The 16,913-nt window shown below is 47.1% G+C and overlaps 1 protein-coding gene across 1 annotated transcript in view; it reads right to left on the bottom strand.

The window, feature by feature from the left end:
• Nucleotides 1-4,716: 4,716 nt before the first annotated feature.
• The window catches only part of rmp64 (ribonuclease MRP subunit p64), a 201,185-nt gene continuing 188,988 nt past the window's right edge, over nucleotides 4,717-16,913 (bottom strand). The window contains exon 10 of the transcript XR_013791447.1: nucleotides 4,717-4,734. The gene's annotated coding sequence lies outside the window, so the exon portion shown is untranslated. The remainder of the gene's footprint in view (nucleotides 4,735-16,913) is intronic.

The raw sequence follows: 16,913 nt of genomic DNA on the forward strand, positions 1-16,913 counted from the left end.
ACTTAAAACCACCCAATACTACTGCAGACTACCTGACACTTAAAACCACCCAATACTACTGCAGACTACCTGACGGACTTAAAACCACCCAATACTACTGCAGACTACCTGACAGACTTAGAACCACCCAATACTACTGCAGACTACCTGACAGACTTAGAACCACCCAATACTACTGCAGACTACCTGACAGACTTAAAACCACCCAATACTACTGCAGACTACCTGACAGATTTAAAACCACCCAATACTACTGCAGACTACCTGACGGACTTAAAACCACCCAATACTACTGCAGACTACCTGACAGACTTAAAACCACCCAATACTACTGCAGACTACCTGACAGATTTAAAACCACCCAATACTACTGCAGACTACCTGACGGACTTAAAACCACCCAATACTACTGCAGACTACCTGACAGACTTAAAACCACCCAATACTACTGCAGACTACCTGATGGACTTAAAACCACCCAATACTACTGCAGACTACCTGACAGACTTAAAACCACCCAATACTACTGCAGACTACCTGACAGATTTAAAACCACCCAATACTACTGCAGACTACCTGACGGACTTAAAACCACCCAATACTACTGCAGACTACCTGACACTTAAAAACACCCAATACTACTGCAGACTACCTGACACTTAAAACCACCCAATACTACTGCAGACTACCTGACAGACTTAAAACCACCCAATACTACTGCAGACTACCTGACGGACTTAAAACCACCCAATACTACTGCAGACTACCTGACACTTAAAACCACCCAATACTACTGCAGACTACCTGACACTTAAAACCACCCAATACTACTGCAGACTACCTGACACTTAAAACCACCCAATACTACTGCAGACTACCTGACACTTAAAACCACCCAATACTACTGCAGACTACCTGACGGACTTAAAACCACCCAATACTACCTGACAGACTAAAAACCACCCAATACTACCTGACGGACTTAAAACCACCCAATACTACTGCAGACTACCTGACAGACTTAAAACCACCCAATACTACTGCAGACTACCTGACGGACTTAAAACCACCCAATACTACTGCAGACTACCTGACGGACTTAAAACCACCCAATACTACTGCAGACTACCCGACAGACTTAAAACCACCCAATACTACTGCAGACTACCCGACAGACTTAAAACCACCCAATACTACTGCAGACTACCTGACGGACTTAAAACCACCCAATACTACTGCAGACTACCTGACGGACTTAAAACCACCCAATACTACTGCAGACTACCTGACAGACTTAAAACCACCCAATACTACTGCAGACTACCTGACGGACTTAAAACCACCCAATACTACTGCAGACTACCTGACAGACTTAGAACCACCCAATACTACTGCAGACTACCTGACAGACTTAGAACCACCCAATACTACTGCAGACTACCTGACAGACTTAGAACCACCCAATACTACTGCAGACTACCTGACAGACTTAGAACCACCCAATACTACTGCAGACTACCTGACAGACTTAGAACCACCCAATACTACTGCAGACTACCTGACAGACTTAAAACCACCCAATACTACTGCAGACTACCTGAGACTTAAAACCACCCAATACTACTGCAGACTACCTGACAGACTTAACACCACCCAATACTACTGCAGACTACCTGACGGACTTAAAACCACCCAATACTACTGCAGACTACCTGACAGACTTAGAACCACCCAATACTACTGCAGACTACCTGACAGACTTAGAACCACCCAATACTACTGCAGACTACCTGACAGACTTAGAACCACCCAATACTACTGCAGACTACCTGACGGACTTAAAACCACCCAATACTACTGCAGACTACCTGACAGACTTAAAACCACCCAATACTACTGCAGACTACCTGATGGACTTAAAACCACCCAATACTACTGCAGACTACCTGACAGACTTAAAACCACCCAATACTACTGCAGACTACCTGACGGACTTAAAACCACCCAATACTACTGCAGACTACCTGACAGACTTAAAACCACCCAATACTACTGCAGACTACCTGCAGATTTAAAACCACCCAATACTACTGCAGACTACCTGACGGACTTAAAACCACCCAATACTACTGCAGACTACCTGACAGACTTAAAACCACCCAATACTACTGCAGACTACCTGATGTACTTAAAACCACCCAATACTACTGCAGACTACCTGACAGACTTAAAACCACCCAATACTACTGCAGACTACCTGACGGACTTAAAACCACCCAATACTACTGCAGACTACCTGACAGACTTAAAACCACCCAATACTACTGCAGACTACCTGACGGACTTAAAACCACCCAATACTACTGCAGACTACCTGACAGACTTAAAACCACCCAATACTACTGCAGACTACCTGACGGACTTAAAACCACCCAATACTACTGCAGACTACCTGACAGACTTAAAACCACCCAATACTACTGCAGACTACCTGACGGACTTAAAACCACCCAATACTACTGCAGACTACCTGACAGACTTAAAACCACCCAATACTACTGCAGACTACCTGCAGATTTAAAACCACCCAATACTACTGCAGACTACCTGACGGACTTAAAACCACCCAATACTACTGCAGACTACCTGACAGACTTAAAACCACCCAATACTACTGCAGACTACCTGATGGACTTAAAACCACCCAATACTACTGCAGACTACCTGACAGACTTAAAACCACCCAATACTACTGCAGACTACCTGACGGACTTAAAACCACCCAATACTACTGCAGACTACCTGACAGACTTAAAACCACCCAATACTACTGCAGACTACCTGACGGACTTAAAACCACCCAATACTACTGCAGACTACCTGACAGACTTAAAACCACCCAATACTACTGCAGACTACCTGCAGATTTAAAACCACCCAATACTACTGCAGACTACCTGACGGACTTAAAACCACCCAATACTACTGCAGACTACCTGAGACTTAAAACCACCCAATACTACTGCAGACTAGCTGACACTTAAAACCACCCAATACTACTGCAGACTACCTGACGGACTTAAAACCACCCAATACTACTGCAGACTACCTGAGACTTAAAACCACCCAATACTACTGCAGACTAGCTGACACTTAAAACCACCCAATACTACTGCAGACTACCTGACGGACTTAAAACCACCCAATACTACTGTAGACTACCTGACACTTAAAACCACCCAATACTACTGCAGACTACCTGACGGACTTAAAACCACCCAATACTACTGCAGACTACCTGACACTTAAAACCACCCAATACTACTGCAGACTACCTGACGGACTTAAAACCACCCAATACTACAGCAGACTAGCTGACATACTTAAAACCACCCAATACTACTGCAGACTACCTGACAGATTTAAAACCACCCAATACTACTGCAGACTACCAGACGGACTTAAAACCACCCAATACTACAGCAGACTACCTGACAGATTTAAAACCACCCAATACTACTGCAGACTACCTGACAGATTTAAAACCACCCAATACTACTGCAGACTACCTGACAGACTTAAAACCACCCAATACTACTGCAGACTACCTGACGGACTTAAAACCACCCAATACTACAGCAGACTAGCTGACATACTTAAAACCACCCAATACTACTGCAGACTACCTGACAGATTTAAAACCACCCAATACTACAGCAGACTACCTGACAGATTTAAAACCACCCAATACTACTGCAGACTACATGACAGATTTAAAACCACCCAATACTACTGCAGACTACCTGACAGATTTAAAACCACCCAATACTACAGCAGACTACCTGACAGATTTAAAACCACCCAATACTACTGCAGACTACCCGACAGACTTAAAACCACCCAATACTACTGCAGACTACCTGACAGACTTAAAACCACCCAATACTACTGCAGACTACCTGACGGACTTAAAACCACCCAATACTACTGCAGACTACCTGACGGACTTAAAACCACCCAATACTACTGCAGACTACCTGACGGACTTAAAACCACCCAATACTACTGCAGACTACCTGACAGACTTAAAACCACCCAATACTACTGCAGACTACCCGACAGACTTAAAACCACCCAATACTACTGCAGACTACCTGACAGACTTAAAACCACCCAATACTACTGCAGACTACCTGACGGACTTAAAACCACCCAATACTACTGCAGACTACCTGACGGACTTAAAACCACCCAATACTACTGCAGACTACCTGACAGACTTAAAACCACCCAATACTACAGCAGACTACCTGACAGACTTAAAACCACCCAATACTACTGCAGACTACCTGACAGACTTAAAACCACCCAATACTACTGCAGACTACCTGACAGACTTAAAACCACCCAATACTACTGCAGACTACCTGACACTTAAAACCACCCACTACTACAGCCCTGACAGACGTGCACTGATGTTAAAAACCAGAAACGCATCCGTGTAACCACCTGCTTTTGTTTTGTTTTTATCTTGAAAATACCGGTATGTGCAAATCTTTGAATACCCCATTTAGACCCGAGGACAATTCTACAAATGTCTTCTAAATCCTGACAGTTTTCTGAACAACCCATGTTTCTATGTCAGTCGTTCTCAACCATTTTCGTGTCAAGGACCCCCAAAAATATATGTAATTGGCCGCCGACCGCCATCTGAAAATATGTTGTTCCAGGGACCTCCCAGAAGCAAATATTTGAGTTAAAATGTTCGCTCTGAAAGTTCAAAGATTCAAAGATTTGCGCCACATTTTCACGATTTTTCAAAAATAGCAGGTCTACAAGCTCATAGCGTGGCACCGAGTGCCACGCTATGAGCTTGTAGATCTGCTATTTTTCAATAGCTAAAGTATAACATGATGCTTAAAACGCCAAAAGGGGTTCCCGCTCAGAATGGGTTAAAGTGAACATTTTTACAAATCTTTTTATTTTCTGAAAATCTGGAGAGACAGGGAGATCCACATGTTACTGAACAAACCCCGCATAGATCGCTTAAGTCCTGACGTCACTCGCTCATCCCCTGGTTCATGGAGGTTTTTCTCTATGGAGAATAACATGGGGTCATCTTAAAATCGTCGCACAATATAAGCATTGTGGTCCAAAAATAAACAAACTGTCGGCGAAATTGCCGTGGAAGTGTCTCTGTATCGTTTCCGATAATCGGTCATATTTCATGTAGTCTGTTTCTAGCGAAAATGTAACTAATTCAGCAGCAGTAGCAATAGTGTATTCTCTCAGTCAGTCGATTCTTCATATCCATATGAGTGAAGCGGCCAGAGGATGATTTGTTTATTTTTCAATCACAGTTCTTATATGAGGCGATCTGAAATCCCCCTGTGGGACTAATAGTCTTCTATTGTGTTCTGAAGGTCGGGCTGCCACTGTACTGCCACTAGTGTTAATGTTGTATCGTGTTCTCGGGTCGCTGTGCTGCGCTGCGCTGTGTGCCAATTATGCCCCCCTCTCCTGTTGTGTTCTCTTTTCTGGTCTGTGTACCAGTGTGCGACGCATGTTTTCTCTCAGTCAGTTGATTCTTCATATCCATATGAGTGAAACGGCCGGGATGACATGTTTATTTTACAAACACAGTTATTATATGAGGTGGTCTAAAATCCCCCCTATGGGGATTACAATGCAAATAAAAAGTACATGAACCTGTGGATTTCTACCGATATTGATGCCAGACATCGGTGGTCTATACGGAGCCACTAAACATGAAGCGCACACAGTGGCCTCTCCAATATGGCACACAGTGGCCTCTCCAATATGACACACAGTGGCCTCTCCAATATGACACACAGTGGCCTCTCCAATATGACACACAGTGGCCTCTCCAATATGGCACACAGTGGCCTCTCCAATATGACACACAGTGGCCTCTCCAATATGGCACACAGTGGCCTCTCCAATATGGCACACAGTGGCCTCTCCAATATGACACACAGTGGCCTCTCCAATATGACACACAGTGGCCTCTCCAATATGACACACAGTGGCCTCTCCAATATGGCACACAGTGGCCTCTCCAATATGACACACAGTGGCCTCTCCAATATGACACACAGTGGCCTCTCCAATATGACACACAGTGGCCTCTCCAATATGGCACACAGTGGCCTCTCCAATATGACACACAGTGGCCTCTCCAATATGACACACAGTGGCCTCTCCAATATGGCACACAGTGGCCTCTCCAATATGACACACAGTGGCCTCTCCAATATGACACACAGTGGCCTCTCCAATATGACACACAGTGGCCTCTCCAATATGGCACACAGTGGCCTCTCCAATATGACACACAGTGGCCTCTCCAATATGACACACAGTGGCCTCTCCAATATGACACACAGTGGCCTCTCCAATATGACACACAGTGGCCTCTCCAATATGACACACAGTGGCCTCTCCAATATGACACACAGTGGCCTCTCCAATATGACACACAGTGGCCTCTCCAATATGACACACAGTGGCCTCTCCAATATGACACACAGTGGCCTCTCCAATATGACACACAGTGGCCTCTCCAATATGACACACAGTGGCCTCTCCAATATGACACACAGTGGCCTCTCCAATATGACACACAGTGGCCTCTCCAATATGGCACACAGTGGCCTCTCCAATATGACACACAGTGGCCTCTCCAATATGACACACAGTGGCCTCTCCAATATGACACACAGTGGCCTCTCCAATATGGCACACAGTGGCCTCTCCAATATGACACACAGTGGCCTCTCCAATATGACACACAGTGGCCTCTCCAATATGGCACACAGTGGCCTCTCCAATATGACACACAGTGGCCTCTCCAATATGACACACAGTGGCCTCTCCAATATGACACACAGTGGCCTCTCCAATATGACACACAGTGGCCTCTCCAATATGACACACAGTGGCCTCTCCAATATGACACACAGTGGCCTCTCCAATATGACACACAGTGGCCTCTCCAATATGACACACAGTGGCCTCTCCAATATGACACACAGTGGCCTCTCCAATATGGCACACAGTGGCCTCTCCAATATGACACACAGTGGCCTCTCCAATATGACACACAGTGGCCTCTCCAATATGACACACAGTGGCCTCTCCAATATGACACACAGTGGCCTCTCTCCAATATGACACACAGTGGCCTCTCCAATATGACACACAGTGGCCTCTCCAATATGACACACAGTGGCCTCTCCAATATGGCACACAGTGGCCTCTCCAATATGACACACAGTGGCCTCTCCAATATGACACACAGTGGCCTCTCCAATATGACACACAGTGGCCTCTCCAATATGACACACAGTGGCCTCTCCAATATGACACACAGTGGCCTCTCCAATATGACACACAGTGGCCTCTCCAATACGGCACACAGTGGCCTCTCCAATACGGCACACAGTGGCCTCTCCAATACGGCACACAGTGGCCTCTCCAATACGGCACACAGTGGCCTCTCCAATATGGCACACAGTGGCCTCTCCAATATGACACACAGTGGCCTCTCCAATATGACACACAGTGGCCTCTCCAATATGACACACAGTGGCCTCTCCAATATGACACACAGTGGCCTCTCCAATATGGCACACAGTGGCCTCTCCAATATGGAAACCCATCATGACTCTGATGAAGACCGCAAGGTGGAAACGTTAGTCGTTCTGTATACTTAGTCCTCTCCTCCTTATGGCACAGAAACCCATTTGAAAAGACATGGCTAGGCTACACACAGACTGTATGCATCTATGGCAAGGTGCTGATTATCAAAACATATACATTTAATAGTAAACACTAAACAGTGCGCAGGCACACGCACACTGGCACAGAGACCAGGAAAGAGAACACAAAAGAGTGAGACGAGGCATAATTGGCACAGCACAGGCACATTGAGCGCAACGCAGCGCAGCACAGCGGCCCGCTCCAGCCATATGAACAACACAGCGCAGCACAGTGGCCCGCTCCAGCCATATGAACAACACAGCGCAGCACAGTGGCCCGCTCCAGCCATATGAACAACACAGCGCAGCACAGTGGCCCGCTCCAGCCATATGAACAACACAGCGCAGCACAGCAGCCCGCTCCAGCCATATGAACAACGCAGCGCAGCACAGCGGCCCGCTCCAGCCATATGAACAACACAGCGCAGCACAGCAGCCCGCTCCAGCCATATGAACAACACAGCGCAGCACAGTGGCCCGCTCCAGCCATATGAACAACACAGCGCAGCACAGCAGCCCGCTCCAGCCATATGAACAACACAGCGCAGCACAGCAGCCCGCTCCAGCCATATGAACAACACAGCGCAGCACAGCAGCCCGCTCCAGCCATATGAACAACGCAGCGCAGCACAGCGGCCCGCTCCAGCCATATGAACAACACAGCGCAGCACAGCAGCCCGCTCCAGCCATATGAACAACACAGCGCAGCACAGCAGCCCGCTCCAGCCATATGAACAACACAGCGCAGCACAGCAGCCCGCTCCAGCCATATGAACAACACAGCGCAGCACAGCGGCCCGCTCCAGCCATATGAACAACACAGCGCAGCACAGCAGCCCGCTCCAGCCATATGAACAACACAGCGCAGCACAGCAGCCCGCTCCAGCCATATGAACAACACAGCGCAGCACAGCAGCCCGCTCCAGCCATATGAACAACACAGCGCAGCACAGCAGCCCGCTCCAGCCATATGAACAACACAGCGCAGCACAGCAGCCCGCTCCAGCCATATGAACAACACAGCGCAGCACAGCAGCCCGCTCCAGCCATATGAACAACGCAGCGCAGCACAGTGGCCCGCTCCAGCCATATGAACAACGCAGCGCAGCACAGTGGCCCGCTCCAGCCATATGAACAACGCAGCGCAGCACAGTGGCCCGCTCCAGCCATATGAACAACGCAGCGCAGCACAGTGGCCCGCTCCAGCCATATGAACAACGCAGCGCAGCACAGTGGCCCGCTCCAGCCATATGAACAACACAGCACAGCACAGCAGCCCGCTCCAGCCATATGAACAACACAGCACAGCACAGCAGCCCGCTCCAGCCATATGAACAACACAGCGCAGCACAGCAGCCCGCTCCAGCCATATGAACAACACAGCACAGCACAGCAGCCCGCTCCAGCCATATGAACAACACAGCACAGCACAGCAGCCCGCTCCAGCCATATGAACAACACAGCACAGCACAGCAGCCCGCTCCAGCCATATGAACAACACAGCGCAGCACAGCAGCCCGCTCCAGCCATATGAACAACACAGCACAGCACAGCAGCCCGCTCCAGCCATATGAACAGCAGCAGCGCAGCACAGCGGCCCGCTCCAGCCATATGAACAGCAGCAGCGCAGCACAGCGGCCCGCTCCAGCCATATGAACAACACAGCGCAGCACAGCGGCCCTATAAGAACACAATATAAAATACCATGTGTACATTCAGAACACAATAGAAGACATAGGTCACAGGTTTAATTAACATTATAGCAGCCAGCAGCAGTTTGGCACATCATCAGAATACAACTCCATAATGTCCTCAAGCTTCTTCTTTTCTGAGCCATGCAAACAACCAGCACTGACCGGAGAGACAGAGACATTCATGTGTCCCGCTCGTAAAGCTAAACCAGAAACAGGACAGTCACTGTCAGCACGGGGGGTGGAGGGGGGGGATATAGTTTGGGGATAAAGTTTGCGCGCTTCTGTACTTCTCTGACACAGTTCAACTTCAGCCAGTCAATTACACTGGGGCGTAATTGACTGGTTTGAATTCTGTACACATACACAGAGAGCAAAAATAATATTGAGAAAACAAATGGAAATTATATATTTTTTTTTCATTTTTTACTTTCGACTTCTAATTTGAATCCACTTGTGATATTGAAATTGATATGCATGAATGCCCTAGTGTGTGTGTGTGTGTGTGTGTGTGTGTGTGTACGTGCGCACACAGTGCATTATGTACACTCCATTAGATCAGGGACATTAGTAAAAAAGAACAATGGAGTAATGTGGGGTGATCCCAGCAGTCACACAGTTCATTCAGAGCAGAAACAGATTGCTGCAGCGTTAAGGACTCTGCCATGCCGTCATATATGCACCGTACATGCAGTAAACTAGCCCATTTTGACCTGAGGACGATTCTACAAATGCCTTCTAAATCCTGACCGTTTTCTGAAAAAATCCCATGATTCTGTCGTTCTCAAACATTTTCATGTCAAGGACCCCCAAGATTATATGCATTTGGCCGCTGACCCCCATCTGAAAAGATGTTGTTCCAGAAGCAAAGATTTGAGTAAAAAACATTCACTGTGAAAGAATATAATATTCAAAGATTTGCGCCACATTTTAACGATTTAAAAAAAATAGCAGACCTACAAGCTCGTAGCGCGGCACTCGGTGCCGCGCTATGAGCTTGTAGATCTGCTATTTTTCAATAGCTAAAGTATAACATAATGCTTTAAAACACCAACAGGGGTTCCCGCCCAGAATGGGCTAGACAGCTTGCACAGCCGGGCCAGAATAACCGCAACAGTGAAGGAAGCTATAGTTCTACCCAATGAGGAGCTGCATCGCCATGCAGATGACGACGCGGCGCACGGCCGCACGCACACACGGCAATCTGTCTCAGCCTATCAGCAGGACCCGCCGCTCAGGCACATCTGTCTACAGGAGGACTGCAGCGGGGGAAGCGTTTAATCCCAGGGACAGCGCATGCCTCAGCCGTCCCGAGGTAAACACACGTACACGTCGTCACATCAAGGACTGTTGACTGACGTCAAACATCAAAAGGAAAAGAGGGCGGTGTTTTTGACGATGGGTTCTCAGATTGCATCAAGGTGAACAGAGGAGGAGGGGTGGGCGGCGGGGCGGGGGCAGGGCGGGGCGGGGTGGGGTTATCGAGAGGTGGAAAGTAACTAAGTACCTGGAATGACACTGCATGATTCCTGGTGCCTGATGTGTCCTGTTGAGTTATAGTGTCATGGGATGGAACAGTGAGTTAGCTTCTTTTGAACACTCTCTCTCTCTCTCTCTCTCATTAACAGTGCAACACTATCTCTCTCTCTCTCCGTTTCTGGAAAAACAGCGCCACTTTTGCCCCTAATGGTACTCTAAACGGACATAGTCACAGTCACATAGTTAGGTTAGGACATAGGTTGGGACCGAGTCCACTTAGAGTAGACTTAGCATAGAGTAGCGCAAACGTCGATCACTCTCTGCTGATTTCTGATCGTCTGCACCTTTGTTAAATTGACGCACACACGTACACACACACCTCTCTCTCTCTCTCTCTGTCACTCTAATTAATTAGTCTCATGTTGCGCAGCTGCGTCTAGATTCTCCTGGCAGATCCTGCCGGGAGCTGCCCTATGCCATAGAAAGCATAGGTGGATCCCAGGCTACGCAACCTGTGACCCCACATGGTTTCTGGGGAGTCCCCAGATGACAGTGAAGTGATAATTTAGGATTGCAAGGACCTATGAAAAAAGAAAATAAAGACCATTACTGCATTGAAAGTGCAGTAATGGTTCTCAACCAGCCTGGAAAGGTTGAGAACCGCTGGGCTATAGACCAATTATTTGTTTACAAACATTGGGACTGGGCGCACGGGTGACTGTTTCATGTAATCAATTCCCAACAGATCTCCAAACCTATTGTTTTAGGGAGTGCTGGTTTCAGTCCATTCAACCTCCTCTTGTGAGTTGGCTAGTGTGGTGCACCCTAGGAGACATTTATACTTCAAAGCCCAACGGTATTGCGCACAGAGAACAGCTGATATACAAGCTCACATCGCATCGCAGATGCGACTGTTGTGAGCGTAGAGGTCTCCGTGCGCGACACCATCGCGGGACGAAGCATAAATTATACTTGATGGACTGCAGGTGCACGTGCAGCCGTGCACAAATAGGCTCTGCTGCCGTGTTCATGAGCGTACCTCCCGTTCTTATGACACCTGGAGGTGTGGTTTTGAGGACAACTGTTTTGAATTGCTATTATTGTTCAAACACAACAGAAACCAAGGATTATATATTATCAAGGGCGAGAGATCACAATAAAAATCCTAATCATTCTTCCTCCACACTGGGAGAAAAACAGCATCTGAAAGTTTGATGGGGCATTTTTTACACGTGAGTGCAGTTAGAACTTTTCCATTGCATCTTATGAGAGGTGGTGTTCTTCTGCTGCCTTTATGCGCGCACATGCTGTTGCTTATCAGTGTGACGTCGTCTGATAAGGCGTCTATAGGACAAGGTAAAGTCTCTACAAAAGTAATTTAAAAAAAAAGAAAAACAAGCCACAACAAAAGTGAGCCCAACCTCCAACACTACTTCCTTACCTCTCTCTCTCTCTCCCTCTCTCCCCTAACTTACTTCAACAAACTTCTTCGGACAAACTAATTGTTTTTGTAAAAGGTTTTCAAAGGCACACCAAGGCCTGCTCTTAAACACACAAACAGATGCCTTTAACATATGCCATAAACAAAAACAACATGATTATCATCTCTACTTTGTTCATTATTTGGCTCATTTTGGTATAATTGCTTTGCCATTCGAATGTTGCTTTACACAATTTCATGAACCAATTAGTTACTTAGTTAATTGGCAATTAAAGCTGCTATAAGCAATAATATGTCAACATTTGAATGACCTTTTTTTTCTTGGTATTCAGACAGGTATTCAGAAGAATGTAGTCTCTGTGACACATCTAGAGGCTGCAATCTGCATTCAAATATTTTCCTAGAAGCTTTGTCATTGGTCGATTTGCCTGTATACTTCCTGATTGGTTAGTCATTTTGACCAGGTTTTTTTTTTCGACCAATGACAAAGCTTTTAGGAACATCTTTGAATGCAGATTGTGGCCCCTAGATTTGTCACAGAGGCTACATTTTTTTGGGGAGCATTTTACTCATTGCTGGCTGTCTGAATACCAAGAAATACAAAAATTTATAAGTCATTCAAATTTGACATATTATTGCTTATAGCAGCTTTAATTAATATCTCACTGTCACCCAATAAGTTTGGGGTCCTGACCCACAGTTTGTTCCTCTATAGGCAGGTTTCTGAAGTGTCCAACAGCCCCTCCAATGAGACACAGAGCGAGTAGAAAGAAATGGTCCGATTTTATCATGAGCATTTATTGAGTGCGTGAACCAGTTATATGAACACGGGTCGAAGAAAATGAGTGAAGTCGTCTTTGAAAGTGGTTATGAAAGGGTATCGACTGCATTACAGCCAAGCATCAGTAAACATATAAAGCATTCTGCAGAGGGAACATACAGTGAACCGCACGACCCGCTCTGTACGCCGTGCAGAGCGAGCCCAGCGAGGAGGTTGTATACAGAGTGTACTGTACACATCCAAGGCCAACGCCATTAACCCATTTTGGGCGGGAACCCCTTTTGGTGTTAGCATTATGTTATGTTTTAGCTATTGAAAATCACACCTGTGTGAACTGAGTGGTGCAACTCCCCTCTCCCTCTCTCTCTCTCTGTAATTAGCACTAGGCAACAGTGCAACACTATCTTTCTCTCTCTGTTTCTGGCACAACAGCGCCACTTTTGCCCCTACTGGTACTCATAGCCACACACACACACACAGTTAACACGGACATTGCTGTTCCTTGGAGTGGTTGCACCACTCAAAAATAGCAGATCTACAAGCTCATAGCGCGGCACCGAGTGCCGCGCTATGAACTTGTAGGTCTGCTATTTTTTGAAAAATCAAAGAACGACTGACATAGAAACATAGCTTTTTCAGAGAAAAGACATTTTTAGAATCTGATCTCAGGTCAAAATGTGTTAAGGAACATCCATTCTTCATACACGTGAGGGAGCGTGGAGGTGTATAGTTCTCTCGGGTGCCATCCATGCCATTAGTCCGACGACCCTTGGTTCCGAAGTAATGTTGCCATCACTGCTCTGCCGGTGTGCATTATAAGTAAAGCCTATACTATCCCTGACCCGACACTAACCCTGACCCGACATCGGAGGCGACAGGCTGTGGAAGAGTTAAGTTGTCAGGCAGCTTTGAGAGACGACATGGGAGGCGACAGGCTGTGGAAGAGTTAAGTTGTCAGGCGGCTTTGAGAGACGACATCGGAGGCGACAGGCTGTGGAAGAGTTAAGTTGTCAGGCAGCTTTGAGAGACGACATGGGAGGCGACAGGCTGTGGAAGAGTTAAGTTGTCAGGCAGCTTTGAGAGACGACATGGGAGGCGACAGGCTGTGGAAGAGTTAAGTTGTCAGGCAGCTTTGAGAGACGACATGGGAGGCGACAGGCTGTGGAAGAGTTAAGTTGTCAGGCAGCTTTGAGAGACGACATGGGAGGCGACTCCTGACAGTAACGTATCTATAAGTGTCACCATGATTCAAGGTTCCACGGCCGACCTCATCCCTCTGCCTAGGCCACGGCAATAGAACTGTCTCTGCTCGCTCAGACCTGGACTCCATTTTATGTCCCTAAAGTCAGTTAAAACTACAGGATCTTTATTTATTTATTTATGAGTCAGGATTAGTTCTGGGGGGGGGGGGGGGGGAATCAGGGCATCAAATCATCAAATTAGCCATTGGGCCGGTGGGGCCGTGGCCCAGGGGCCCTTGGCTCTCTTTAAGTTTAATGTCTCACAGAGGAGTTGAGCTGAGTGCCTCTCTGATGCTCTCTCTCTCTCCCCCAAAAAGAAATAATGAATCTGACTCTGGATCAGGCTGCAGCCAGCCGATACAATAAATAAACAAAAGCATCGGAAAATTAACACATTTAGGCCTGACGTCGAAATTTTAATCTAAATTCTGACAGTTTTCTGAAATACCTATGTTTCTATGTCAGAGGTGCTCAATATTTCACCAAATCGCAAAATCGCAAAAATTATATGTAATTGGCCACCAACCTCCATCTGAAAATATGTTGTTCCAGGGACCCCCCCAGAAGCAAAGATTTGAGCTAAAAACGTTCGCTCTGAAAGAATATATATTCAAAGACTTGGGGCACATTTTCATGATTTTTCAAAAATAGCTAAAGCATAATGCTTCAAACATCAAAAAGGGGTTCACGCCAAAAATGGGTTAAACTGTCTATTTCAGACAAGTCAGGAACACAGCGGTAATTTATACCAAAAGATTGCCTATTAGTTCTTAGCAGGCAATTTCTTCCCCCAGTGCTAATATTGACAGGCCACTGGTTTTATGTTTAGATGCAAGCAGTGCAAGGAGAATTACCTGCTCGTTGTTTCGCTCTTCACCAAGATAATGTCTGTGTGTGGTCAACTTAATGGAGTCTCAGTTCCATTTATTTTTAACAAGGGGACAATGTTGATTTGCATCAACTTATTTTAGAAAAGTATCCATGCAGAGAAGCCAGAGCTACTGAACCAACTAGAACCACCGCCATTATAATTCCCACAAAACTGCTTCATCTAAGCACAAAAAAACAAACAAGATGTATATATTTTAAAGTCATATACTGTGTCACTTTCTCATCTAAACATGAGTTTTGATATAATCTTTCGCTGGGATGTTTTTTCATGAATTGTTTTTACAACTTTGTCTGCACCTGACACAAGGCAAAATGATGCAGGCACCAGAAATGTACCGTAAAAAACACATTTGTTAAAACCAAACGATGACAATGCAGGAAGTGACTACTGGCCAATCACAGCGCGTCTTTTCCGGGATTTATCAATTCAATCCAAAAGGAGCTTTATTGGCATTAGAAAACAAATGTTTACATGCTAAAGCAAGTGCTGAATAAAGACACGACAAGAGGGCACACCGTGCACATTTCCGAACGCACCCCATTGTTCATGTGAATCCACGTGACGTGCCACGGTGCCGCCACTCCCACGCTAATTCAAATCCTTTGTTAAGGCTGATAAAATCTGCACAGTTAAAGTGAAGATAATGCCTTCCCTCAACCAGGAGGTACACAGACAAGGTGCTAATTGCTGATAGCTCACAGTGGAGCCCAGGGAGTGTCTGGGACAACAGTTCAGCTCACAGTGGAGCCCAGGGAGCGTCTGGGACAACAGTTCAGCTCACAGTGGAGCCCAGGGAGTGTCTGGGACAACAGTTCAGCTCACAGTGGAGCCCAGGGAGTGTCTGGGACAACAGTTCAGTGGAGCCCAGGGAGTGTCTGGGACAACAGTTCAGCTCACAGTGGAGCCCAGGGAGCGTCTGGGACAACAGTTCAGTGGAGCCCAGGGAGTGTCTGGGACAACAGTTCAGTGGAGCCCAGGGAGCGTCTGGGACAACAGTTCAGTGGAGCCCAGGGAGCGTCTGGGACAACAGTTCAGTGGAGCCCAGGGAGCATCTGGGACAACAGTTCAGCTCACAGTGGAGCCCAGGGAGCGTCTGGGACAACAGTTCAGTGGAGCCCAGGGAGCGTCTGGGACAACAGTTCAGTGGAGCCTAGGGAGCGTCTGGGACAACAGTTCAGTGGAGCCCAGGGAGTGTCTGGGACAACAGTTCAGTGGAGCCCAGGGAGTGTCTGGGACAACAGTTCAGTGGAGCCCAGGGAGCGTCTGGGACAACAGTTCAGAGGAGCCCAGTGAGTGTCTGGGACAACAGTTCAGAGGAGCCCAGGGAGCGTCTGGGACAACAGTTCAGTGGAGCCCAGGGAGCGTCTGGGACAACAGTTCAGTGGAGCCCAGGGAGCGTCTGGGACAACAGTTCAGCTCACAGTGGAGCCCAGGGAGCGTCTGGGACAACAGTTCAGTGGAGCCCAGGGAGCGTCTGGGACAACAGTTCAGTGGAGCCCAGGGAGCGTCTGGGACAACAGTTCAGTGGAGCCCAGGGAGCGTCTGGGACAACAGTTCAGCTCACAGTGGAGCCCAGGGAGCGTCTGGGACAACAGTTCAGTGGAGCC

This window comes from Electrona antarctica, assembly GCF_951216825.1.
Source record: "Electrona antarctica genome assembly, chromosome: 13".
NCBI lineage: Eukaryota > Metazoa > Chordata > Actinopteri > Myctophiformes > Myctophidae > Electrona > Electrona antarctica.